The 26148-nt window shown below is 45.0% G+C and overlaps 1 pseudogene across 1 annotated transcript; it reads left to right on the forward strand.

Annotated features, from left to right (window-relative positions):
- The first annotated feature begins 22427 nt into the window (after positions 1-22427).
- LOC308506545 (large ribosomal subunit protein uL1-like) lies at positions 22428-23970 on the forward strand (annotated as a pseudogene). Its single transcript has 2 exons — positions 22428-22473; positions 23329-23970. The product of its transcript is annotated as a large ribosomal subunit protein uL1-like (transcript).
- The last annotated feature ends 2178 nt before the right edge of the window (positions 23971-26148 follow it).

Here is a 26148-nt window from a genome sequence, read left to right on the forward strand (position 1 = left end):
CAGCTGTCACATCTCTTGCTCCCTCACATCCTACATAAGGCTGCCAGTTCCTTCTTTCAGTGCCCTAGCCAAATGCACCATGGTCCCACAGTGATGTGTCTTAACCATTCTTCCAGGGACAATCATTAAGGCTCAGTGCTTCATGTCCTAATACCCAGTCAGAACATATCCCATATCCCTCAAGCTAAAACTTCCTTCTTTAGCTAATCATATCCCAAGAGCAACTGAGATCTTAAATGTATAGATAGCCAATCTCTCAGCTCGTATTATTGTAGCTAAACATGTACTATTGTCACTAAAATAGGTGTATTATGTAGTCCATGCTTCATGTTCCAGTAACTTTTTGTGTGTAGGGAGATAGGGGTACTGCTGGGAATCTCACCCTGCAGTGCCCCCTACTGGTCTTTTTAAGAAGCGGTTGAAGGAAGGGAAGATTCGAATGGCAGTGACTTTCTAAATGGTGCTGAGAGAATAATTACGTGGTATAGTTTAGGTTTTATTCCACATACCGTTCAAACTGGGCGTGATTTTGGTACATATGCCATCCCGGTTACAAGCTTCAAGAGTATACCTCTAAGTCACACTGGTGGCAACCCAGTGTCAACAGAAGGGAGAGGCACTTCAAACTACAGAGGGAAAGTAAAAGAGAACTCCTCTTTTAAAGAGAGAAACACAGTGCCTCATATATTCTTAAGAGCTCCTTCCTCCTTGCCTGCAGTCCAGACAGGGTGGCCACAAAAGGACGTAATGTCGGTTTCATACGCTAAAAACTCTATGCTGAAATTCTCCTTGGATTTTTTTCCCTTGTGAATTTTCCTTCTCTTTCAACCTGCAGATAACTCTGGGAGGGTTGACTGCATTGGTTTTGCATCTGTTTTAATCATTTCCTTGAACCATATTGGCTTTGTCTAACAACAACTTGGTTTGGGGTTAGTTGGAACAGAGAGACTTAAGATTTGTATTAAGGAGTCTGGAGCCTGTACAAGAAGGGAGGCCCAGAGGCCTGTGGTGCAGGGGCCTCTGGGTATCCAGGAGCAGCAGAAGCACCATCTTTGTATACACTTAACCTTACCCTGGTGAAGCAGGATGTTCAGATGGGGATTTTCCCATCTCTAAGTGTGGGCCATGCCACAAAGCTTAGAAAATATATATCAAGGACATTCCTGCAGAATTTGCAAGGGGGTGAAAAAAAAATTGCTCTTCCAAAGGGAGCCCATCACTTGCCTCCTGACACTATAAAAAAGCAACATAAGAATTCATTAGGAGAGGAAGAAGCCAGGAGATAGTGGGAGAGCTGTTGGTGTCCCAAGAGTCCTCCCCACCATGGACAAGGAGAAGTTGGTACCTTCCCCCACCCCTATCTAATGCCAAGTGAGGGATTCTTCAAGAGAACAACTTGGAAAGTTTGGCATTTGTTCCCTGGAGAATGCAGGACACCTGACTCATCCCTCAAGTGTTAAAGGTGAGTTGCTGGCTGGAATGTCCTGCTTGAAGTCAAAGAGGCAGGACAACAAAGGGAAACAGCCAGGCTTTCCACAGTTTGGGGGGACGGCAAAGATGTTCATAGGTTTCCTGTTGGGTAGCTATAAACCCCAGGGAAGAAAACTGACTGGGGTTCTTTTGGGAGAGAATTTCTTGGGAAAAATAATGAGTATCTGAACAGCACTTTAAAAACCATATTCACATATGTTAGTACTTCATTTAATTCCCATAATCACCCTCATTTCAAAGATGAGAAAACCGAGGTTCAGAGAAGTAACTTGTGCCTGGGATCAAGCACACTAGTAAGTGAATTTGAACCTAGTCTATCTGATTCCAGGGTACCGACTCAAGATACCATTCATAAAACTCAGCTTTTAGTTTTTCTGGGGGAAATTTTAGAAATTTCAGTGGATACAAACAATTTGGTACTTTATTTCGAGCTACTAATCAATAAATGTAAATGTAATCTACTAGCTAAATATTAGAAGCCAAGCCCACCAGCCAATAAATGCCCTTTTAAGAGTACCTTAAAAATACTGACTCTCCTGTGCCTTCTTAAATTCCCTAAAATACTCTTCTTGAGAATTGATCATCTTTGACCACTTAGACAATTAGGAGGTCCCTTTCACTTTGTCAAGCTCAGGACCTCTAATTCATTTCATCTTTTCTCAGAGCCTGTCAGCCTCTGGATCATTTCATTGCACAGGCATATATGATGTCCAGTGTTTTGCTGTGTTTATCTACAACTCACAGTAAGGTGTGGCTGTCCTCAAAGCTGAAATAGGTTTTTTTCACACAAATACCAGTACATGTTTCCATAACAAGTTCATTTTACTAATTTAATATTACATATGATTTTTAATTAATTAGGTCTGGGATATAGCATTCACATTTTCTCAAACATCATGGCAGATTTCATGAAATCAGATTATTGGTCAGCTCACCCTTCTTTTTCATCAAAAAGGAAGGATGGAAAGGGGGAAGGAAAGGACAAAGAGGAAGGAGCATGGCAACAATCCAATGCTGTAATACAGAAAAACAAAAAATGTTAAATGTCAAGAGGGAGGTTTACTCTCATCCATTCTCTGAGGGTGCCAAGCCTGCAGATAGAGCAGCAGATTTTCTTGAACTTCTCACATTCCAAGAGAGAATGGTCTTCGCTTCCTGGCAGCCCCTTGCTTCAAGGCCAGAGGACTTACACCTATCGATTCCCAATTCATGGCAACCACTTCAGACACAGCTATTTCTATTGTAGTTTCACCATCCTCCTGAATTCTTAGCAGAGAACTAAATGTGCTTACATTCAAGGTACTTTGGTCCAAGATAGGGAACCCAGAAATCTGTTTGGAACTTTAAAAATGCTGGGGATGAAAGGGCAGGCAGGAAGTGGAGAGGCAGGATTCATTGAAGTTATATCCACCTCTGCCTCCCACAAGTGACCATAGGAAAACAGACAAGAGTTCTAGTCCTGGCTTTGCCTGGGACTTTGGAGTGCCTCTTGCTCGAGATACACCTCAGAATGGCCAGAGTTTGGGCTGGTGAGTTAGTCTGCTATATCAAGAGTCCTTAAATCTGGGTCTAGGCATTTCCCTCCTGTTGGCCCCGAACCAGCTCACTTTCTAGTCCTCCCCACACACCTTCCCAATCTCTACCTTTGTCCTACCAGACCCTGTGCCATGCAGGGACTCAGCTCCCACTCCCCGCACAAGAACGCTGGATATGGTGAGGCCAAAAAGGAACAACAATGGAGCCATGGACAGGGGGTTTATACCACAATATTCTCGATGGCGGCTGGTTGAGACACAAAAGCAAATATCTGCCAGTACCCCAGCAAGGGCTGCTCCTGTACCCTAGTCTCACTGGTGGGCAGGGGAGACACAGGAAGTAGGATCAACATGACCCACAATCCACAATCCACTTGCTAACCACGGTTGCTAACCACAATCAACACTTGTTAACTGCAATCCACTGTCTGCTTCTCTGCCAAACAACCAACCCCCTTGCCAGTATAGCCATGGCAGTTATATTAGTGGCTAACGGCTAACTAGTAACAGCTGATGGCCACCCAGCCACAGCTGACAGCCGTCTGATTCCAGCTGATGGCCATCTAACAATCGAGCCAGCACCTTTCCAAGTGAGGCCGACCACCTGGAAACTGCTCTCTGGGACTGTCCCCACATTCCACCCCCCCAAGGGTCTTATCTCACAATCTACATGACAAGCATCTTTCATGAGGTACCCAGTGTCATATTAGTCTATAGGCACCTACGGGTGGAAAGAAATAGTAGTCACAGGAACCAACAATGTCAAATCCCTTCCATCTGGGGGGATATATGCTAGTTTTTTGTCCTGGGAAAGGAGGGTCACTGCCACCAGCACCTTTCCCAGTTTGTGGTACCAGACCTTTATGGCAGTACTTGGGGTCCCTTGTGTAGTTTCAACACATAACAGAACAGAGGATGCCATAATATGCCATAGTGAGAGCACATAGGTTCCCCACAAAATCATTCCGGCATCGGGACCTCCGTATACTACAGTCACTTGCGGTAGCCACTTGGCCACCACCCCTGGCATCACTTGCAAATCATGTGTCAAACCAGCCCCCCATGGGGCTATCAGGCCCAACTACCGACAGTGGGGGCTTTTGACCCAACAGGGCCAAGTCCATTGCTGCTATTCCCTGGCTTTCAAGAAAGTGGGTGCAGGCATTAAAATGTTTCCATTTCTGCCATAGCCTGGCTTTAACAGAGTCTCACTTGCGGTAACCTATAACTGAATGAGAGCGGCCTTTCGATGTATCAGAGCTTCTACTGGTGCGCCCTCCCTTCCGTGGTCTCTCATTCAGGATTCTCAAGACATCCCCCAGATGCGAGGCCCAGTCGCGCATCATGGGAAAGTGCTTTGACACCCAGAGGTCTTGCTTCAAAAGTCCATTGTAGCATTCAATCATGCCAGCTGCTTGTGGTTTATACGGGGTATGAAACAACCATTGTACGTCCATCCTGGCAGCCCAGCGCTGCACTTCTTGCCCTGTAAAATGAGTATCCCTTTCACTTTCAATGACTTGGGGGCACCCATAGAGGGCCCAAAGTGTGTAAAAGTGACCACTGTATGCCGCTGACCGGCAGGCAGACATGGCCAAGCAAACATCAACCCCATAGCAGTGTCCACTGCTGTGAACACATACATCACATTGTGGGCCTTAGGCAGGGGTCCAATGTAATCCACATGCCAGCAAGTGAGGGGTACCCTCCCTCACATAATTTGCTGTGTCTCCCAGGGGAGCCTCCACCATTGCGGGCTGTCCTGGGCACAGACGACACAGTCATAGGAGACATTTGCTATCTCCTACCATTTCAAAGGCAGACCCCAGCGTCTGCTCACCTGCCACACACGTGCTGCAATTTCCTATGCATCCAATTGGCCACATCAGTGGCAGGGGCCCGTTCTAACCATTGGACCCGTGCTAGGGCATCTGCTTCATCATTACCTGGGGACACTAAGGGGGAGTGACCTGTGGCATTCATTAGGGTCACCTCCTTTCTCTGCCCTAGGTCCCAGAGGTTCTGCAATATGACCTGACCCCGCAGTGGACGGGGTCAGGTTGGTGTCCTACCAACATGTTTTGGTGTTTGCACATAGGGAGCCACAGGGTTAGACCCCAGAAACCTCCCAGCTGTCAATACAAATAACTAGGGGCCCGAACTCATAGCTGATTATCATCCACACAGCCCGTAGTTCAGCCCACAGGCTACTCTGGCCCATCCCAGTATCAAACCAAATGGTGTCTGTTTTGGGCTGCACACCAATAGTCATCCAAACAGCTGCACCTCCCCGACTAGAGCCATCAGTGTACTAGGCATCTTAAGGTACTAGGGGCTGTCCTTCTTTGTAGGGTGAGGGCTCCAAGTCCTCCCCTCTAGGCAGAGCGCTTGGCTCAGCCTGGGCTACAAGCTCCACAGGCCCCAAGACCTGTTGTAGCTCTGTGATCAAAGGGCTTGAACTAAGGGTGCTACATTGCTCCAACTAAGCACCCCACTTGGCAAGGGTGATAGTGTGTGCCACCCAGTTTAGGTCCCTGGGTCAACGTACAGACCCACCCCTGGACGGGATAGGTTGTTCGAACCAACACCCATGCCGTCCCTGTGATGGCTTCTGTGGCCACTAGGGCTGCGTACACAGTAGCCAGCTATTTCTCTATTAGAGAGTAGCGGACTTCTGCTCCTTTCCACAATTGGGACCAAAATCCCACTGGGAACCAAAGACACTCCTGCTATTGCCAGAGGCCCCATCCGTACCTTTCTTGGGTTACATGAACATTAAGTTCAAATGGGCGACCAGGGTCTACCACTTGCAGAGCCTGTGCCTGTAGCACTGCCCATTTTCTGGCAACAGGGGCTTGTTTTATAGCCTCTGTCCAATCCCATGAGGCCCTCTTCTTTATCATGTTATACAGGGGCCTTGCCATTTGTGCTAAATGGGGTATAACACCCGCCAATACACCAGCAGACCTAAAGACGTCTGCAGTTGGGAGACTATGGTCGACCAGGGAAATGCTGGTATTTTATCAATAATCGCCTCAGGTATGACCTTTGTCTTACCCGACCACACAACACCCAATAACTTAACAGATAAGCCAGGGCCTTGGAACTTTTCCTCATTCACCGCCCAGCCTCGTGACTTCAGGCGGCGGAGAAGAGAGGGAGGTGCTTGCTCTAAATCTGAAAGAGAATCAGATGTTAGCAACATGTCATCAACATAGTGAAACAGGACCACAGAGGGCGGGTGATTCCACTGTGCCAAGTCCTGGGCTACAAGCCCACAGCAGATAGTGGGGCTGTGCAAGTATCCCTGTGGAAGGACTTGAAAAGTCCATTGCCTCCCGTCCTAAGAAAAAGCAAACTGTTTTTGATACTCAGGTGTAATGTCAATGGAGAAAAAAGCATTTGCCAAGTCCACTACATAGTGATACATTCTCAGGCAGACAGTCAGACAATCCGTCAAATCATGAATTGAAGGCACTGCAGCATGCAAAGTTGGTGTCACCTTATCTAACTCCCTATAATCCACAGTCATTCGCCAGGTCCACCTGGCTTCTAGACAGGCCATACTGGGGAGGTAAAGGGACTGTGCATCGACCTCACAATATGTGCCTTCCCCAATTCCAAAATTGTACAACCAATCTCCTCCTGTCCTCCCAGCAGACGGTACTGTCGCACTGTGACCACATGCCGGAACTGTGGCAACACTTGAGGAGGATGGTGAGCATGCTTTCACCACCCAGATCTGGAGACGGAACTCTCTGACTGATGTCTGTAAACTGAGGCCATTCCTAGAATATATTCCGGAATGGGGGAGACATACACCTTGTAGGTACGTGGTGGGGGGGAGCCTTCCTAAACCCAGTGGTAAGGAAACAGCTTTTACTGTCACAGTATTTCCTCCACAGCCATCAATGCAGATTGCTGGTCCGGGGAAACAGTTCTGGGTTCCCATAAACAAGATTGCAGTCTGTGCCAGTGTCAACTAGGGCCAAAACCCTCTGCACATTAGAAGGGGACCAATGTATGGACAGTTCCACGTGGGGCCTCTGGTCCCCGCTCATCCCCTCTGACCGGGTACCTTGGCCCCACCCTAATCAAGCTGAAAGGAGTCGGCCTCAAGTGGCCCCATTAAGTCCTGGAGGGAAACAGGTCGCGCTTTCCCAGACTTCTCTTTTATGCTTCACCAGAATTGCTGTTCCGGACGCAGCTGTTTCCAAAGTTCCAACAAGAGTGCATTGGGTTGTTGGTCTATTTTTTCCTGATCAACCCCTGCTGCCCGAGATCACTCCAAATCTGTGTGCATGCTACTCTCTGAGGCCCACGACCTCACCCCCTTATATTTGATTTGGGTTTCCAGGTCTTGACTTTTTGGACCTCCTGTCTTAACTTCCCTCGCTGCTGATTTTCAACATCCCCCACGGTAGCCATGGCAGTGGTAACTTCATGGATACAGCGCCCCACATAGAACATGAGAATGGAAACCAAGGATCCAAAAGTACTTGCAGAGACGGTATCCAAAACCAGATCTCTCATGTTGGTTGTAAAACGCTCATCATCCAGCCCCCGCAATTAGGGTTGAACATAGCATGTCTCATACCCATTTTACAGATGAGTTGAGTAAGTTCCATATATGATTGCCATTTACTCACAGTGTCTGGCAGCTTGACAGCCTCTCCCCATAGTGTGCGTACTGCAGTGGTGAGCCACTCCATTAGAGTGTGGTTGCCCTTGTCATGGGCCAACCTATGGCAATTCTGTAACCTTTGTCGAAGGGGCGGATGCACTGCCATGAAGGCTAGCTTTTCCATTTTGGCTGGGGAGCAGAGAATACTGTCTGCCCCATCATCCCATAAATGCAGCAGCCAAGCTGAAATTGGCTCTCCAGGACACTGTCGGTACTGCCTCCCCAGCTCCTGCAACTCAGTGGGAGTGTAAGGGGTGTAGGTTGTGAACTCAGTCACAGCTGGGTTGCTGGTAGCAATGCCCCCAGGGCCCAAAGGTTGCTGGTGCTTTACATTGATGGGCCGATGGGCTGGGTGTGGGGGTTGGGAGCTACATTGTCTCCACTCAAGTAGTCATCCTCTGCCTCAGAGTCTCCACTGTGGGACTCCTCCTCTAACCCAGCTTCCAATGCCTCCCACCAGGACTGCTGGTCCCACACCTGAACTATTTCATTAATCTCGTCTTCCATGTTACAACGCAATGCAGTGAGAAACATCCAGCCCACACAGCCGGCTGTACTCTTCGCCTCCTCCGACAACCGTTCAGCTAGAACCTTCAGGGCCCTCTCCACAATGGCCAGAGAGCCATCCATGTCCTCCCACCCCTCATCGGGGGTCCAACTCCTGAGAATAGCGGCTACCGGGTACCACACACTGTGTGGGGGCCACATGTCCTCCTGACCAGAGTCAGACACCATTCCTACCTGGCAGGAATCCTGTTCGCCGTGCCTGGTGTCCAATTCAGTGGAGGCCTCAATGTAAAATGTCCACAACTCTAGCAGCCCACAGCAGCAGCAGACCACCAAAAGGAAGACAATGCTTACTTTAGCCAATAGGGCAGCATGCCATCTGGAGGCTCGGCTCAATTCACCGAGGTGTCACGTTTCTCCCAGGCAGATCACATTTCCTGTTCCCAGCGCCGCTCCTCACGGGCTTCCTGAGAACGAGTGTTCATACACACAAACTGCTCCACCGCCCTTTGGAGAGTTTGGCGGCACCATACCCTGCTCACTGCACCATGTGTCATGCAGGGTCTCTGGTCCTACTCACTGTACAAGAACGCAGGATATGGTGAGGCCAAAAAGGAATACCAATGGAGCCCTAGATAGGGGAGTCATAACACTATATTCTCGCTGGCGGCTAGGTTGGAGACACAGGAAGCAGGAGCTGCAATCTGCCATCCGCTTCTCTGCCAACCAACCAACCCCTTGCTAACTGCAATCCTCCATCCACTTCTCTGCCAACCAACCAACCAACTCCCTTGCCAGAGTAGCCACAACATTTATATTAGTGGCAAATGGCTAACCGCTAACAGCTGATGGCCATCCAGCTACAGTAAATAGCCAGCCATCTGATTACAGCTGATGGCCTTCTAATAATTGAGCCAGCACCTTTCCACATAAGGCCGAGAGCCTGGAAACTGCTCTCTGGGAGTCTGTCCCCCAGGCACTTACCCATGCTCTCCTGGCATTTGAACCACAGCTTCTCCCATAATAATTTCTGGGTGAACTCCTTGTTCTAGCTCTAACAGCACAGAATAGCTGACATGGATTACCCTAACACTTTAACCTAAATATTACTGTTATTCCTTCTTTACAAATGTGAAAAACAGGTATAGTGAGCTTAAGCTGCCTGCTCAAGAAGGAAGTTTGACGATAGAACCCAAAATCTTATCACTTGCACCAGTGGTTCTCAAATATTCGTGGGCATCAGAATCATGAAATTGCTTGGGCCAAATCCCAAAGTTTCAGATTAAGTACACCTGGCCATGAGATCTGATCATTTGCATTTCTAACAAGTTCCCAGGTGATGCTGATGCTACAAGTCTGGGGACTGCACTTTGAGAACCATTCACACACACTCTTGCTTCTTATACTCTTGATTGTACTTTAGAACAGACCAATTAAATCATAATCATTAGAGGTGTAGCCCAGGCATTTACATTTTTTTTTTATTTATTAGTTTCAGGTGTACAAGACAAGGTAATACTTAGACGTTCATCATTTATATCCCTCACACTGTGAACCCCCCTCCCCCCATCCACTATCCCTCCGACCTCACACTGAACCATCACATTATATATATAAAATTATAGTGGGCATTCATTAATGTTTAGCTTCTGGTGTACAATGCCATGATCAGGTATCCACAGTATCCCTGAGGTGGTCTCCCAAATAGGATGCATGTCCATCGGATACCCAACAAAATCTTTACAACATTATTAAATACCTTCCCCAAATTAATTTTCAAAAAAACCCTGAGGCCATCTTGTGGTTACCAGCTGCTTCCAAATCCCTTCACCTTTCCCCTTATCCCCAACCCCCACCACACACCCATCTAACAACTCTCGGTTTTTTCTTTGTGTCCCCAAAACTGTTTCTGATTAGTTCATTCACATAGTCTTTTCTTTAGATTCCATATATAAGTGAGATCATATGGTACTTGTCTTTCTCTTTCTGACTTATTTCACTTAACATAATGTTCTCTAGATCCACCCATGTTGCTGCAAATGATAAGATTTCTTTCTTCTTTATGGCTGCGTAATACTCCATTGTATAAATGTACCACAGCTTCTTAATCCAGTCATCTACCGATGGGCATTTCAGTTGTTTCCATATCTTGGCTATTGTGTAAAGTGCTGCAATAAACATAGGAGTGCATACAGATTTTTGAATTGGAGTTTTGGATTTCTCCGGGTAGATGCCTAGGAGTGGAATTACTGGATCATAGGGTAGTTCCATTTTCAGATTCCTGAGATACCTCCATACTGTTTTCCATAGTGGCTGCACTAATCTGCAATCCCACCAACAGTGCACTAGCGTTCCCTTTTCTCCACATCCACGCCAGCATTTGTTGTTTGTTGATTTATTGATGATAGCCATTTTGACTGGAGTGAGGTGGTATCTCCTTGTGGTTTTTATTTGCATTTCTCTGATGGTTAGTGAGGTTGAGCATTTCTTCATATGTCTTCTTGCCTTCTGTATGTCCTTTTTAGAAAAATGTCTCCTCAAGTCCTCTGCCCATTTTTTAATTGGGTTGTTTGTTTTTTTGGAGTTGAGTTGAGTAAGTTTTTTGTAGATTTGTGATATTAATCCCTTATCAGATATATCATTGGCAAATATCTTTTCCCATACAGTAGGATCCCTTTTTGTTTTATTGATGGTTTCCTTTGCTGTGAAAAAACTTTTTAGTTTGATGTAATCCCACATGTTTATTTTTTCTCTTACTTCCCTCGCGCGAGGGGATATATCAGTGAAAATCTTACTCCGGGTAATGTCCATGAAGTTTCTTCCTATATTTTCTTCTAGATATTTTATGGTTTCAGATCTTACATTTAAGTCTTTAAGCCATTTTGAATTTGTTTTTGTATATGGTGTAAAGAGGTGGTCCAGCTTCATTTTCTTGCATGTGTCTGTCCAGGTTTCCCAACACCACTTATTGAACAGACTGTCTTTACCCCATTGTACATTCTTGCTTCCATTGTCGTAGATTAGATGGGCATATAGGCATGGATTTACGTCTGGACTCTCTATTCTGTTCCATTGATCTATGTGTCTATTTTTATGCCAGTACCACAGGCATTTACATTTTTAAAAAGCTCTTTAGATGATTGTGGGGACAGAGTCCCAGAGAGCAGTTTCCAGGCTCTCAGCCTCATGTGCAAAGGTGCTGGCTCGGTTATTAGTTGGCCATCAGCTGTAATCAGATGGCCATCTGCTGTGGCTGGATGGCCATCAGCTGTTACCGGTTAGCCATTAGCCACCAATATAACTGCCGTGGCTATGCTGGCACGGGGGTTGGTTGGTTGGTTTTTTGCAGAGAAGCAGATGGCAGATTGTGGCTCCTGCTTCCTTTGTCTCCAACCCAACCACCAGCAAGAATATAGTAGTATGACTTCCCTATCTATGTCTCCGTTGGTGTTCCTTTTTGCCTCACCATTTCCTGCGTTCTTGTGCAGGGAGCGGGAGGTGAGACCCTGCATTACAATGTCCTAATGTGCAGCCTGAGTTGAGAACTACTTGAATACATCTCTGCTACTGAAACCACTATCCATGGGCAGCACTGACATAACCTGCATACACTCAGACCTATTAACTCGAAAGATCTGCAGGTAATTCATGTTGCATTCAGGTTTAAAGAAGACTGATAAACACTCTACTGCCTCCCAGGTCCTCTCTAGCCACTCAGCCCACTGCCAGGGATCCTGGAAATCACTGTGTTGGCCAGAGTCCAACCAGGGAAATAAAACCAGTAGAAGATATTAATAAGAGATATGTTGCAAGAAGTTGGCTTACAAGATTGTGGGACTGGAGAGGCAAGTATCCGCAGGACAGGCTTTTGGGAAGGAAGGATGCACAGCTGAAAGTGCTGCCCCCAGGCAAAGATTTTTCAGACCCGCTTTTAAGAACTTTCAAGGGGTTGAATCAGGCCCACTCAGATTATCTAGGATAATCTCCCTTATTTAAAGTCAACTGATATGGACTTTAATAACATCTACAAAATACCTTCATAGAAACAGAGATTAGATTTTAATTGACTGAGGACTATAGCCTAGCCAAGTTGACACAATAAACTGACTATCACAACTGCTGATTTAGTAATAGAGCCCACAGTGGGCACTTTCCCTTTTATGTTCAACCAGAGTAAATAATAGGTCAATATGTCTTTAAGCATTTATGAAAATATGAGTCAGCTGATAACAAGTGATTAACTCCATTTCCTTCAACTTCCCTCATTGACTTCCTTTTCCTGGGTGCTCACAAATCAGCATGATAAGAAGGCAACAAGAATCTCCTCTGAAAGGAATCATCAGCTGATTAAGAAATCAGAACTTAAAGAAAATAAAGGGTCCTTATCTTTTGTGTGTCTATAGACTTTTCACGTGTTCTAGTTTGTGCAAATTAAAAAAGATTATTTCTCTCTATGAGCTGGACTCTGGACTTCAAATAACGCACCCCAATGTTCTGTGACATTTTTTAGTAGCCATGTCACACTATTGAGTTATTTTGAGCTTGAAATGCCCTGAATAATTCTCCACATAAATTCTTAAAAGGTTGGATGTCCATCTAGTCTGTACCTGTACTGCTAATTATTTGAACCACACTTGAGACTTCATGTTTCTTCCCTTAATCATTATACAACAAGTATGCTAGGCCCAAGACTCACAGTCATAGAACTCCCAGTCAAATGGGAGGGCAGAGCCCTGTGAGAAGTAATGTAAGAGTACTTACATTACTCATACATTACATTACAGAGTACTTACATTATGCGTACAAAATAAAAGTCCACTTTTCTAATTTTGCTCATTCTTACAACCTATAAAATATTTTTGCTTCTGTTTTCAGGTGAATAACTATCCAACCCAGCTTTACCTTAACCACAAATTTAATAAGCATGTTTTATATTTTTGTCCAAATTGTTACTAATGTTTTAATAGCATTGATTGATATCTCAAAAACGTGCTCTTTTATTTGACTGTTTAATTATCATAGTAGGTGTGGGGACAGAGCCCCAGAAAGCAGTTTCCAGGCTCTCGGCCTCATGTGGAGAGGTGCTGGCTCAGATAGTGGATGGCCGTCAGCTGTGGCTGGTTGGCCATCAGCTGTAGCCATTAAGCCATTGGTCACTGATATAACTGCCACGGCTACGGAGGGGAGCCGAGGAGAGTGAAGGAGGAGACTGAAGGAGAGTAAGGAGAGTCGAGGAGAGTCAGTCGGTTGGCAGCAAAGCGGACAGCAGGTCGCACGTCGTGTAAACCCAGCCTCCAGTGAGACCATAGTGGTATAACTTCCTTACCTATGGCTCCGTGGGTGTTCCTTTTTGGCCTCACCATGTCCTTCATTCTTATGTGGGGAGCAGGAGCAGAGACCCCGCAGGCCGCCCCACCAGACACCCCACACGACACATGCCGTAGTCGGCAGATTATGGTGTCCGCTGAAACTCTCCGGAATATACTGGAGCAGTTTACACGTATAAAAACTCAGTTTCGTAAGCAGCCTACAGTCCCAGCCAAAACCTACCAAAGCATGGTGGAGCGGTTTGTGCGTGTGAGAGCCCAGCTTCGGGAGGCCCATGAGAAGCAACACCGGGAACGGGAGGCGCGGTCTGCCTGGGAGACCCAAGCCTCCAGCTGGCACACCACCTTCTTGGCCATGGAAGGCATTGCCCTTATTTTGGTGATCTGCTGCGGCTTTAGGCTCCGAGGCTGGTGGACATCTTCTGCGGAGGCCTCCACCCACTCAGACACCTGGCACGATGAGCAAGACTCCGACCAGGTAGGAATGGAGTCTGACTCTGGGCAGGAGGACGTGTGGCCCCCGCACAGTATGTGGTGCTGGGTGGCCACTATTCTCAGGAGTTGGACCCCCAAGGAGGGGTGGGAGGACATGGACGGCTCTCCGGCCAGCATGGAGAGGGCCCTGCAAGCTCTGACTGAGCAGTTGCCGGAGGAGGAGAAGGCTACAGCCGGCCGCGTGGGCTGGATGTTCCTCAGGGCCTAGAGTCTTAACACGGAAAATGCGCTTAATGAAATGGCCTAGGTGCCGGACCAGGTGTCCCGGTTGGAGGTGCTGGAAGCCCGGGTCCGCCTGTTAGAAGAGGGGCCCCACAGAGGAGACAATGTAGCTCCCAACCCCCAAGCCCCGCCAATCTTGAAGCAAAGGGTAAAACGTGAGCAACCTTTGGGCCCCGGGGGCGTTGCTGCCGGCAACCCAGCTGTAACTGAGTTCACAACCTATACCCCTTACACTCCCACTGAGTTGCAGGAGCTGGGGGGGCGGTGCCGACAGCGCCCTGGAGAGCCAGTCTCGGCTTGGCTACTACGTTTATGGGATGAGGGAGCAGACAACATTCTCTGTTCCCAGGCGAGATGGAAAAGCTAGCCTTTGTGACAGTGCATCCATCCCTGCGACAAAGGTTACAGAACTGCCATAGGTTGACCCACGACCAGGGCAACCACTCTCTAATGGAGTGGCTCACTGCTGCGGTACGCACAGTATGGGGACAGGCTAGCGGACTGCCAGACACTGTGAGTCAATGGCATTCATATACAGAACTCATGCAAATTATCCTTGAAATGGGTATAAGAAATGCTATTTTTAACCTTAACATGCAGGGGCCAGATGACGAGCTTTTTACAGCCAGCATGAGAGATCTGGTTTTGGATACTGCACCTGAGAGTGTTTTTGGATCCTTGGTTGCTATTCTAACACCTTATGTAGGGCGACGGATCCATGAATTTACATCTGCCATGGCCACCTTAGGGGATGTTGAAAACCGGAGGTGAAGAAAGTTAAGACAGGAGGTCGGCACAGGTGAGACCTGGAAGCCCAAACCAAAGGTAAAGGGGCAAGGTCGCGGGCCTCAGAGAGTAACACGCGCACAGATGTGGCGTGATCTCGTGGCAGCAGGGGTTGATCAGGAGAAAATAGACCAACAACCCAATGCACTGTTGTTGGAACTTTGGAAACAGTTGTGTCCAGAACAGCAATTCCGAAGCCTAAAGGAGAAGTCTGGGAAAGCACGACCCGTGTCCTTCCAGGACTTTATGCCTCCGCTTGAGGACGACTCCATTCAGCTTGATTAGGGGCGGGGCCAAGGTACCAGGTCTGAGGGGACGAGCAGGGACCGAAGGCCCCACATGGAACTGTCCATACATTGGTCCCCTTCTAATGTGCAGAGGGTTTTGGCCCTAATTGACACTGGCGCAGACTGCAGTCTTGTTTATGGGAACCAGAACTGTTCCCTGGACCAGCAATCTGCATTGATGGCTATGGGGGAAAGACTGTGACTGTGAAAGCCGTTTTCTTGCCACTGGGTATAGGAAGGCTTCCCCCTCGTACCTACAAGGTTTATGTCTCCCCTGTTCCGGAGTATATTCTAGGGGTGGATGTGCTACATGGCCTCAGCTTACAGACGTCGGTAGGAGAGTTCCGTCTCCGGATCTGGGTGGTGAAAGCGGTGACACGTGGGCATGCTCACCACCCTCCTCAAGTGTTGCCACAGCCCTGGCGCGTGGTTACAGTGTGACAGTACCGCCTGCCAGGAGGGCAGGAGGAGATAGGTCGTACAATATTGGAGTTGGAGAAGGCACATATTGTGAGGCCAACGCACAGTCCTTTTAACTCCCCAGTATGGCTTGTCAAGAAGCCAGATGGGACCTGGCGAATGACTGTGGACTATAGGGAGTTAAATAAGGTGACACCACCCTTGCATGCTGCAGTGCCTTCAGTACATAATTTAATGGATCGGCTGACTGTCAGCCTGGGGACATATCACTATGTAGTGGACTTGGCCAATGCTTTTTTCTCCATTGACATTGCACCCGAGTGTCAAGAGCAGTTTGCTTTTACTTGGGATGGGCGGCAGTGGACTTTTCAAGTCCTTCCGCAAGGATACTTGCACAGCCCCACTATCTGCCACGGGCTCGTGGCCCAGGATTTGGCACAGTGGGATCGCCCGTCCTCTGTGGCCTTGTTTCATTATGTCGATGATATTCTATTAACATCAGATTCTCTTTCAGATTTAGAGCAAGCACCTCCCTCTCTTCTCCGCCACCTGAAGTCACGCGGCTGGGCAGTGAATGAGGCCCTGGCTTGTAAACCCAGCCTCCAGTGAGACCATAGTGGTATGACTTCCCTCTCTGTGGCTCCGTGGGTGTTCCTTTTTGGCCTCACCATGTCCTGCGTTCTTATGTGGGGAGCGGGAGCAGAGACCCCACAGGCCGCCCTGCCGGACACCCCGCACGACAGCAGGTTTAACAGTGGTCCCAAAAAGATATATGAGGTGTGATCAAAACATACAATGAATGTTTCAATTTTTAAAAATTATTACAGTAAAAGACACATCGCCATTAATCCCCCTCAAAATACTCCCCCTCACTTGGAACACACTTATCCCATCATTCTTGCCACTTTCTGAAGCAGTTCTAGAAGTCCCCTTTCGTGAGTATCTTTAGTTGCACTGTCATGGCTGCCTCAATGTCGTCAATCATTTTGATTTTGGGGAACAGCCAGAAGTCGCATGGTGCCAGATCCAGCGAATAAGGTAGATGAGGACACACCGCAATGTTTTTGTTTGACAGAAATTGCTGTGTATGAGAAGCGATGTGTGACACGGAGCGTTGTCATGATAGAGGATGATTTACAGCACACTTTAAAACACACCTTCTCTCAACCATAGCTCACACCCAACTGACTGCACTGAACAAGTTTAAGCTTGTCACACACTGTTATTAAGGTTCAACGTGCCGCTTCCCATATTGAAGAACCTTGTCTTTCCATTGGATGGCACTTTTCAGAAGCAGTCACCATATTTTGTGATCACAACGAAAAAATTCTATGTCACACATAGCTTCTGATATGGCAATTTCTGTCAAATAAAAACATTACAGTGTGTCCTCATCCATCTTATTCACCAGACCTGACACCATGTGACTTCTGGCTCTTCCCCAAAGTCAAAATGATTCAAAACATCCAAGCAGCCATGACAGCACAAAGACACTTACGAAAGAGGACTTCCAGAACTGCTTCAGAAAGTATCAAGAACGATGGGATAAGTGTGTTCAAAGAGAAGGGGGGGAAGTATTTTAATGGGGATTAATAGCAACATATCTTTTACTGTAATAATTTTTTTTATTATTTAAACAGTCACCATGTTGTTTGATCACACCTCATGTCCACATCATAGCCCCTGGAACCTGTGAATGTGATCTTATTTGGGAAAAGGGTCTTTACAGATGTAATTAAGGATTTCAAGATGAGATCATCTTGGATTACCTAGGTGGACCCTAAATCCAATGACAAGTATCTTAATAAGAGACACCCAGGGAAGACACAAGGACAGGAGAAGTCCATGTGAAGACAGCAACAGAGACTGGATTTATACAGCCACAAACCAAGAAACACATGGAGCCCCCAGAAGCTGAAAGAGGTAAGGAACTATTCTTTCCTAGAGCCTTCAGAGGGAGCGCAACCCTACAGAAACCTTGATTTCAGACTTTTGGCCTCCAGAAACGTGAGAGAATAAATTTCTGTTGTTTTAAGCCACCAAGTTTGTATACTTTGTTATGGCATGCTTAGAAAATTAATACTATGAGTTTAATCACTACCTACTGTGTGCGTTCTTGTTGTATATATCAATAGGAATTAGATGTTGTGTGAAGGGGGCCAGCAAAGGAGTGTACAGTCCTCAAGGACACAGGGATAGAGGGGTCAGGTTAAAGACAAGAGCTGTTTTGACTTGATTTAATTCAGTCGTAAGTCATAGGCTCCTTGTTAAAGCACGGATTTTTAACAGCTAAACTGGAAATAATTGGCAGTATGGATGGGAGTATAAGCAAGGAGAGGTGGTTTCTGAAGTCAGGATACCATTTAGACACTTAGTTTCAAGAGTCCAGACACTATGGAAAGACAGTGTCAGAGGAATTAACATACTAATAGCATAAAGAATTTCAAATAAATATCAAACATTAGAGCAAGAAAAGGTAATGCTGCTGTACAACCTGAGAATATTGGAAAGAAAAGCTAGCTCAAATGGCAGTTTAATCAATATCCATTTGAATATCTGAGGCCTATACTTTGTTGGCACATGAACAAATTGCCTGAATTTTCAGTATCAGTGAGAGGAGTCAGGTGTCTATCTCAGTAGTCAAAGAAAATATCTGCCCTTCTGCTTATATTCTATCCTAGCTTTCCACCTCCTCCTCACTCTATCACTTTCCACCTGCGGGTTTCCCTTTGTAACTAACAATTTCTCGCACTGGGACACTCAATAACCATGAAACAACCCTAGTCCAGTCATTAAAAAAAGCTCCAATCTATGTGGCCAGTGATTGGATGTGCATCACTGTAACAAGAGTTATGCAGCAGATAAAATGAAACTCAAACAGTTGGGACTCAAAAAAAAAAAAATGTAATTTGCTCCACTGCTCTGTTAATGTGATTTTCATGAGAACTTATATTTGGAGGGTTAGGGGGGGCATGAATATCAACAAGTTGGTAGGTGTTTTAGCCCAATGAAATGAAGAGCTGCCAGAAGAAAAAGTCTAGCAGGCAGATGTGGAGGGAGAGGGCAGGCATGAGCAGTATCCATTGTATATTTGTCAAACACATTTACTCTAAACCAAACAATTTTTAATGGCAGTTATGTTTTTAAAAAATGTTAAGAGTGCATAGTAGTCCATTATAGGCAATAATTCATTAAATAACAGTGTAATAAAATTTCTATGATTGAAACAGACCCCAAATCAAGGTCCGTCAAGGAGCTGGAATAGAAGTATACAGGGCTGGTGGAGGCCCCCTCACTGACAGCATTAGTAGTTAAGAATCCAGATAGCATGAGTTAATTCATTTCAGAAATGTTTATTGTGTGTCTGCTTGGGTCCGAGGCCCTGTTCTAGGTGCTGGGTGCTGGGCTAAACAACACAAGCCAATTTCCCGCCTCCTCAGGTGGCTGACCTAAGGGTGTGTTGAAAATGGCAGCAACTTGACTTCCCAATCCAGTCAAAAAGATCCATGTGTTGTTAGGTCCTCAGATATGAATAATATGTATTAACACAAAAATATTAATAAAATGTAAAGGATATAAAGGAAACACTAACCTGCTCAATTATGTTGTAGCAGCATGAGCTAAGAGTGTCTTTCAGGAGTTAATTTTTCCTCTTTAAAAGAAATTCAAGGATCTTGAATTTCTTGGTGATAGAAGAGTGCTGTATCTTGATTACGGTGGTGTTTACACATACATGTGATAAAACTGCACAGAAAAATTTACACACACAAAAATAAGTACATATAAAATTAGTGAAATCTGAAAAAGGTCTGTGGATTGTACCAATGGGGGTTGATATTATACTGTAGTTAGGTAAAATGTTATCACCCAAGGAAACTGGATAAAGGACCCCTCTGTACTATTTTTACAACTTCTTATGAATCTATTGATTCTATAATTATTTCAAAATAAAAGTTTTTTAAAAAGGAATTTGAGAGTAAGGAGTGTTATTGTGACTCTGATCCACCCTGATTCTGGGACCACTGTCAGAGTTCTAAGCACATCCCTGGAAGAAGGAAGGGGGATCCGTGCAGCTTCCTCAAAATCAAGTCTCCTCCTTGGTAGTTCCTTTAACTCTTCCCAGGACACCCATACCAGAGGCACACATAAAAGTCCATGGCAAACACTGGACTCTGGTTCAGGAAATTCTTCCAGAATGCCTCCCCATAGTATGCTTGGAGCCTTCCCACACATCACACATTGTTCTCTGTTCTCTTGGCACCTCACCTTGGCTTGCTCTCTGCTTGTTTCCCAGAATGGAGCTGGTAATGGTGCCCCAGACTCTTGGCACTACCCTAAGACTTTGTAAACCAAGACCTAGTCATCACCTCTCATCTCCAAACATGAATGTGTCTCTGAAAAGAAAGCTGGAGCTCAGAGGGAGCAGTGATGTTTCCTAGTTTCCCACCTGTCCAATCTGATGAATTTTTTAATGTCATTATTGTGATTTTATGCTCACCTGGGAATAATTGATCATGATTTGGACTTTCAGGTGAATTTGCTCACTGGGAGGGAGTGACCAAAGAAAATAACCTACATTTATTATCATAGTTATTACATCTCTGTTTGTAAATAAATCAATTTCCATTCTGGTTTCAGCAGGAATTAAGTCAGTCCCTTGGTATAGTAGTTATGACTCCACAGCCAGGCTGCTTGAGTTTAAATCCTGGCTCTACCCTCACCAGCTCTGGGACTTGTATATCACCATTTACTTGCTATGGGACCTCAGGCAAGAACCTCATCCTTCTGAGACATTTTTATTTCCTCATCTATAAAGTGGGTGTTATAATAGAACTTATGTCATAGGACTATTGAAAGCATTAAGTAGAGTAACATATCTAAAGTACTTAGAGCTATGCCTCCACACTTTAAGGATTATGTATTAGTTATTATTACTGCCTGGAAATTAATAAAATAAATTTTGAGGCCTATAAAACTAAGAGACAGACCCTGTAACTATAAGAACTGAGTTACTGACAAGCACTGCCACACTAGACCAAGGCTGAGAAATAAGCCAGCCACTGAGAGTTCTCTTGCCCCCAAGTCCGTATAGAATAGGTGGTTGATCCACTTGGTGATAAAGAAAGGACACAAACCAATGCTGAGTTTGCCCTTCAAGGTCAAAGCCATTTGATAAGTGATTCAAGACAGAAACAACCTGGTAGTTCGTACCAATCTGTTATTCTTCTGAACTGATTCACACATGGAAGAAGAGGAGTTGCAAAGACAACCTATGTAATGTTACCTGAAAACATCTCCAGTGCAGGGTGTTGAGAACAAGCACTGCTTAAAGAGAACCACGGCAATTTATGTGTTTGCATGGGGTTGGGGGGAAGTGAAACTGTTGCAGGCTCTATTTATATGATAACCGACCAACTATTCAAGAAAGTTGATTGAAGGAACTAATAAATGAATTAATTCATTCAATTAACTTGCCAATTTAATAAAAGATTCAGTTAACTTTGTGTTCAATCCTGTCAAACCACACCCTTTATCTAAAGCTCACTTACCTAAAAAAATAAAAATGGCTGTTAACCCAGGGAAAGATATAAGAAAGTGATTACACCATTTCATGAAATTACCAATACAAACTAAAAATTAGGTATAGAAAGAGCTTAGAAAGTCAAGCAATAGCACCTGCCAGTATCATTAAAATTAGTGTTGCCCCACAATGTGATTTTGGCTAAACTGCATAAAGAAAAGACATGCCTTAAAGGCCTGTTACAGAATAATTAATAAATACCAAAGGAACAGCTGAGACAGAGAAGGTAATAGGGATAATTAGGCAGGGAAAACTGGATGGGACTGGTTCCTACTCATTCCTTGAGGTCAACTGGGGAAGTGACACTGCTGTTTCCCTGGAGAGACACAGACATGTCTGAAAATCTCTTGTTTTCTCTGCTGAGAGTCACCATGCCCCTTAGAAGAGCTCCATATGCAAAAATCTTATGTCCATACTATTTATAAATGTAAGATCTCAGAAGTTTGCAAAGTAAAACCAGAGATTAAAAAAAAATGAAAAACAGAAAGAATACAGTTCCAAGGACCAATGTGACCTAGTAGAACTCTACTAACTATCCATTCATGGAAGTGTTCCTAGGGTAGGGTTTTGGAGAATGGAGCTAGAACACAGAAATGCCAAATAATAATAGCCTATATATATTGGGTTGTTACTTACGTGCTAGGCACTCTCATGCATGAACTGATTTAATTCTCAGGAAAGTAGTTTTATGAACTCCATTTTACAGGTGAGGAAACTGGGCACAGAAAGTTTAAATAACTTCCCTAAGAGCCACAGTGAATAAGCAGCAGAGCTTGGATATTTTATTGAGGCAGACTGGCATCAGCTTATTTACTTGAATATTATATTATGGAGTCAAACAAAAGATGCCCCTTAAATAATGCACTATGGGGTCAAATGAGAGACATAGGATCTATCAAGTCCCCTTTGGCTTACAAGTGCCTCCAACAACGGGTGTCAGCACATATAAGGCCAGTGTTTAGAAAGAGGCAGTCATTTGAACCTGTGGAGCAAATCCAATTACATCTTTAAAATATTGGGAAGGGGCAGGGAGGAAGAAATTGGTGCTGTGAAAAAAATATTCACCATGCATCACTCTTCCTTTCATGAACCATGGCACAGCTTCTACAGGCTGACCTTTCCACAGAGTTCCATGCCTGTGAGGTATGGCAAATACCTTAAAGCAGCTTCCTAACAGTATATAACTTCCCACTGCAGTGTTTCTCACTGAGTTAGAAAAACTTCCACAAAACCTTTTAAATGATGAAACACACGGAACACACCATACAGAAGGCGCTGCTGGTGTGGGATTGGAGAGTGTTTTCTCCTTTTACTTGTAATGATTCAAACACTGAGTGATGCCACGCAAAAATGAGAGAGAAGAGAGGGGAGGAAGGATCCTCATGGAGCTCATGTATGCAACATATGGAATTAGTTATTGAAGAAAGTGGTTATAACAGAGTTTATAAAAGTTGAGCAGGGGCAGTTATGCTTCTTTTGGAGACAGAGAAGATTGAGGGTGTGGTGAAAAAATAGCAAAATGGAATTAAGATAAACCAAAAACAGAGGAGAAATATTGGGCCAGATGAACTTTCACCTTCCCTAAAATGATTTATTTACTTACAAATAGCTAGACTGGACTTGATTTCTGAGAGTGAAAGTCACTGGTGAACCTGCATGAATCTAGCATTTCTGCAGGAATTCTGGGCCAGAGCTACAGTTCTATAGGCAGAGCAAACGTCAAACATTCGTGATAACGAGGTTTAGCACCTCACTCTGAGAAGAGGAAAAGATGGAGAAGAGGCAGGAACAGAGGGGGACAGGTAGAAAGAAATGAGAGAATCTGATTGTACAGAAATCTGAGGAAAGAAGTGGCTCACTTTTTAAATGATCTAGTCTAGTCTTTTATCTCTGTTCCAGAAAAGAATACTTTCAGTCTTATTTATTATTTATGGCTATCAAAAGTCGAGAGACCCACTTTTCTGGTTTTTGAAGCGTGAGGCAACATGAGCAGCAGAATCCCCTGACACCCTCTATGAGGTGGTGCGGGAAGTCCTGCAAGGAGACCAGTGCAAGCACTGGAAGGAGACGGTAGAGCTGCCGATCAACTTGAAGAACTATGACCCTCAGAAGGACAAATGCTTCTCAGGCACCATCAGGCTTAAAGCCACACCCCGCCCCAAGTTCTCCGTATGTGTTCTGGGGAACCAGCAGCACTCTGACGAAGCCCAGGCTGTGGATGTCTCCCACATGGACATTGAGGCACTGAAGAAATTCAACAAGAATAAGAAACTGGTCAAAAAGCTAGCCAAGAAGTATGATGCCTTTTGGGCTTCAGAGTCTCTTGATCAAGCAGATCCCATAAATCCTGGGCCCAGGCCTGAAAAAGCCTGACAAGTTCCCTTCCCTTTCCTCCCTTCCACAATGAGAAGAGGGTGGCCAAAGTCAGTGAAGTGAAATCCACCATCAAGTTCCAGGTGAAGAAGGTGCTGTGTCCGGCAGTGGCAGTTGGCCAAGAGAAAATGACAGCTGATGGGCTTGTGTACAACATCCACTTAGCTGTCAATTTCCTGGTCTCGTTGCTCAAAAAGCACTGGCAGAACATCTGGGTTTTATATATCAAGAGCTCGATGGGAAAGCCCAATGCCTGTACTAAGGCAGAGCTTAATAAACCATAGTGCTACCAAAAAAAAAAGAGACCTAACTGTGTCTAAAGGCCGTATAAGGACTTAACCAGATCTAACCACTGGATGTCATAAAAGCTTGGGCCAGGGAGGATTGGGCAGAATAAAGATTGTTAGCACACTGGTGAGCTAAATGTCAGTGTATCTTACTGACCAATTGTCACAGGAGAAAGTAGAAGCCAGGATCCCAAAGAGATGAAGTGTAAGATTGATGAAATGTAAGATTGTTGAAATATAAGATTTTACTGGGTGTAAGGTAGTGGATGAGGAGATTGGGCAAATACAAGCTTGCCAACTAGAGCCCAAAAATTCAGTTGAAGTTCGACCCTGAAAGCTTTAATAAGGGTTGAGATCCATGGAAGGGTCAGGAAATCAATGTAGTCCATTTTCTTCCAGAATTTTTAAAAATAAAATAAGTTGAGATAGAATAAAATATAAAATAGACTATAGCAGACTATAGTAGAAGAGTGCATTACATTCTGTACTAAAGATAAATATTATTCAATGAAATGAAAGTACGTGTGCACACATATGCATTGGGTCATTGTACAAATACACATCTTACCATGTGTATTTAACAAAAGAGTCTAAAACCACTGATAAGCAGAGGCTCCAGGGGAAATATAAAGCTGTGAAAATCAGGAAAATTTGAGTTCTTAGCAAGTGCCATAACAGTTCTAAGGCCCTCATTGAAAAATGGAAGCCAAAGAAACAAAATAATATGCCCAAGTTTCTTGGGTTCAGGACAGTGAAGAAACTGGTTATCTTCATGCCTGAAGTGTAAATGCCTCACATTAAGCTTTCTGATTGTTGAGGCATCCATTTCAAAAGTCATCCATCTTGAATAAACATATTGCCAGCTGTAAATCACAGCTACCAGCAAAACAACCAGATAAGGAATCCTAATTCCTTATCTTCCTGGCCCCATCCATGAAGTCCCTTTCAGAAAGCCCTAGATAACCTAAATAATTGACCACATCTCCCTTTTCCACACCCTAATTTCCACTTTTACGCTTTAACTGAGCCAATGAAGAGTGAACCTGCAAAACCCTAGACATATTAGGTTGGTGCAAACATAATTGCAGTTTAAAAGGTTAAAAATAATTGCAAAAACTGCAGTTACTTTTGCACCAACCTGATACATGCCACCCTTGGATCCTAACAAAGGCACAGCCCTAGGCCTCCTCTTTCTCTCTCTCTCTCTCTCTCTCTCTCTCTCTCTCTCTCTCTCTCTCTCTCTCTCTCTCTTCTTCCCTCCCTCCCTCCCTCTCTCCTTTTCTCTCTCTGCCTCTCCTTCTCCCCTCAACTTCACTGTGTGGCCTTCAGGTGTGCCATGTACCCTCCAGGATGCATGAGTAATAAATCTTGATCTTCAAAGTTCCCTGATGATTTTGCTGGAGTGCATCCTGCAATAATAATAAGAATCACAAAGGCTAATCCAGCCACAATACTGCCCCAGCTTGGGTAAATGTCTGTGAGGGCTGGCTCCCTATGAGTAATACTGGTAGGTCCTGGAAAGTACCTCAAGCATTCCTGAGAGCATCACTATCTATAGACTGGGATGACACAACAATGGCAGTAAGTGCTTTTTTACTAAAATGTAAAGGAAAGAGGATGAGGGAGGAGGAGGAAAGGGAGGTACTGCAGACAAACCTCTGCTTTTTGTAGTCATGGGTTGGTTCTACTGCTAAGGTGGACAACAGATTTGTAATTAGAAGTCTCCTTTTGGCCATCCACTTAACTGTAAGATCATTGGCAGTCATTCAGCTTCCATAAGCCCTGGGTTTTCCTCTGTAAATTAGCACCAAATACTTGGAGTAAACCCTGTTGAATGCTAACAGCATCCATTCCCCTCTTCTTATTTCCTGACTTTGTTCTTTCATCCATTCCCTTCATGTGACGCAGAGGAACTAGCTCCATGCCCAGCTTTAAGAGTGGATCCTAATAGGTCTATGCCAAACACAGTAATCACACCCTTCCTAGCCAGTAATTAGTTCAGGAACCCAAGCCAGTCACTGTAGGTCACCACCTCACCCCCATGGAGTGGATACATTACCTAAAATGACTAATCAGGAGAAGAGAAGGACTTCTCTTCCATGGTTAGGTGACAGATTTTTCTTCTTTTGAACTAGACATGAATAATGATGTGG

This window comes from Rhinolophus hipposideros, assembly GCF_964194185.1.
Source record: "Rhinolophus hipposideros genome assembly, chromosome: 13".
Classification (NCBI taxonomy): domain Eukaryota; kingdom Metazoa; phylum Chordata; class Mammalia; order Chiroptera; family Rhinolophidae; genus Rhinolophus; species Rhinolophus hipposideros.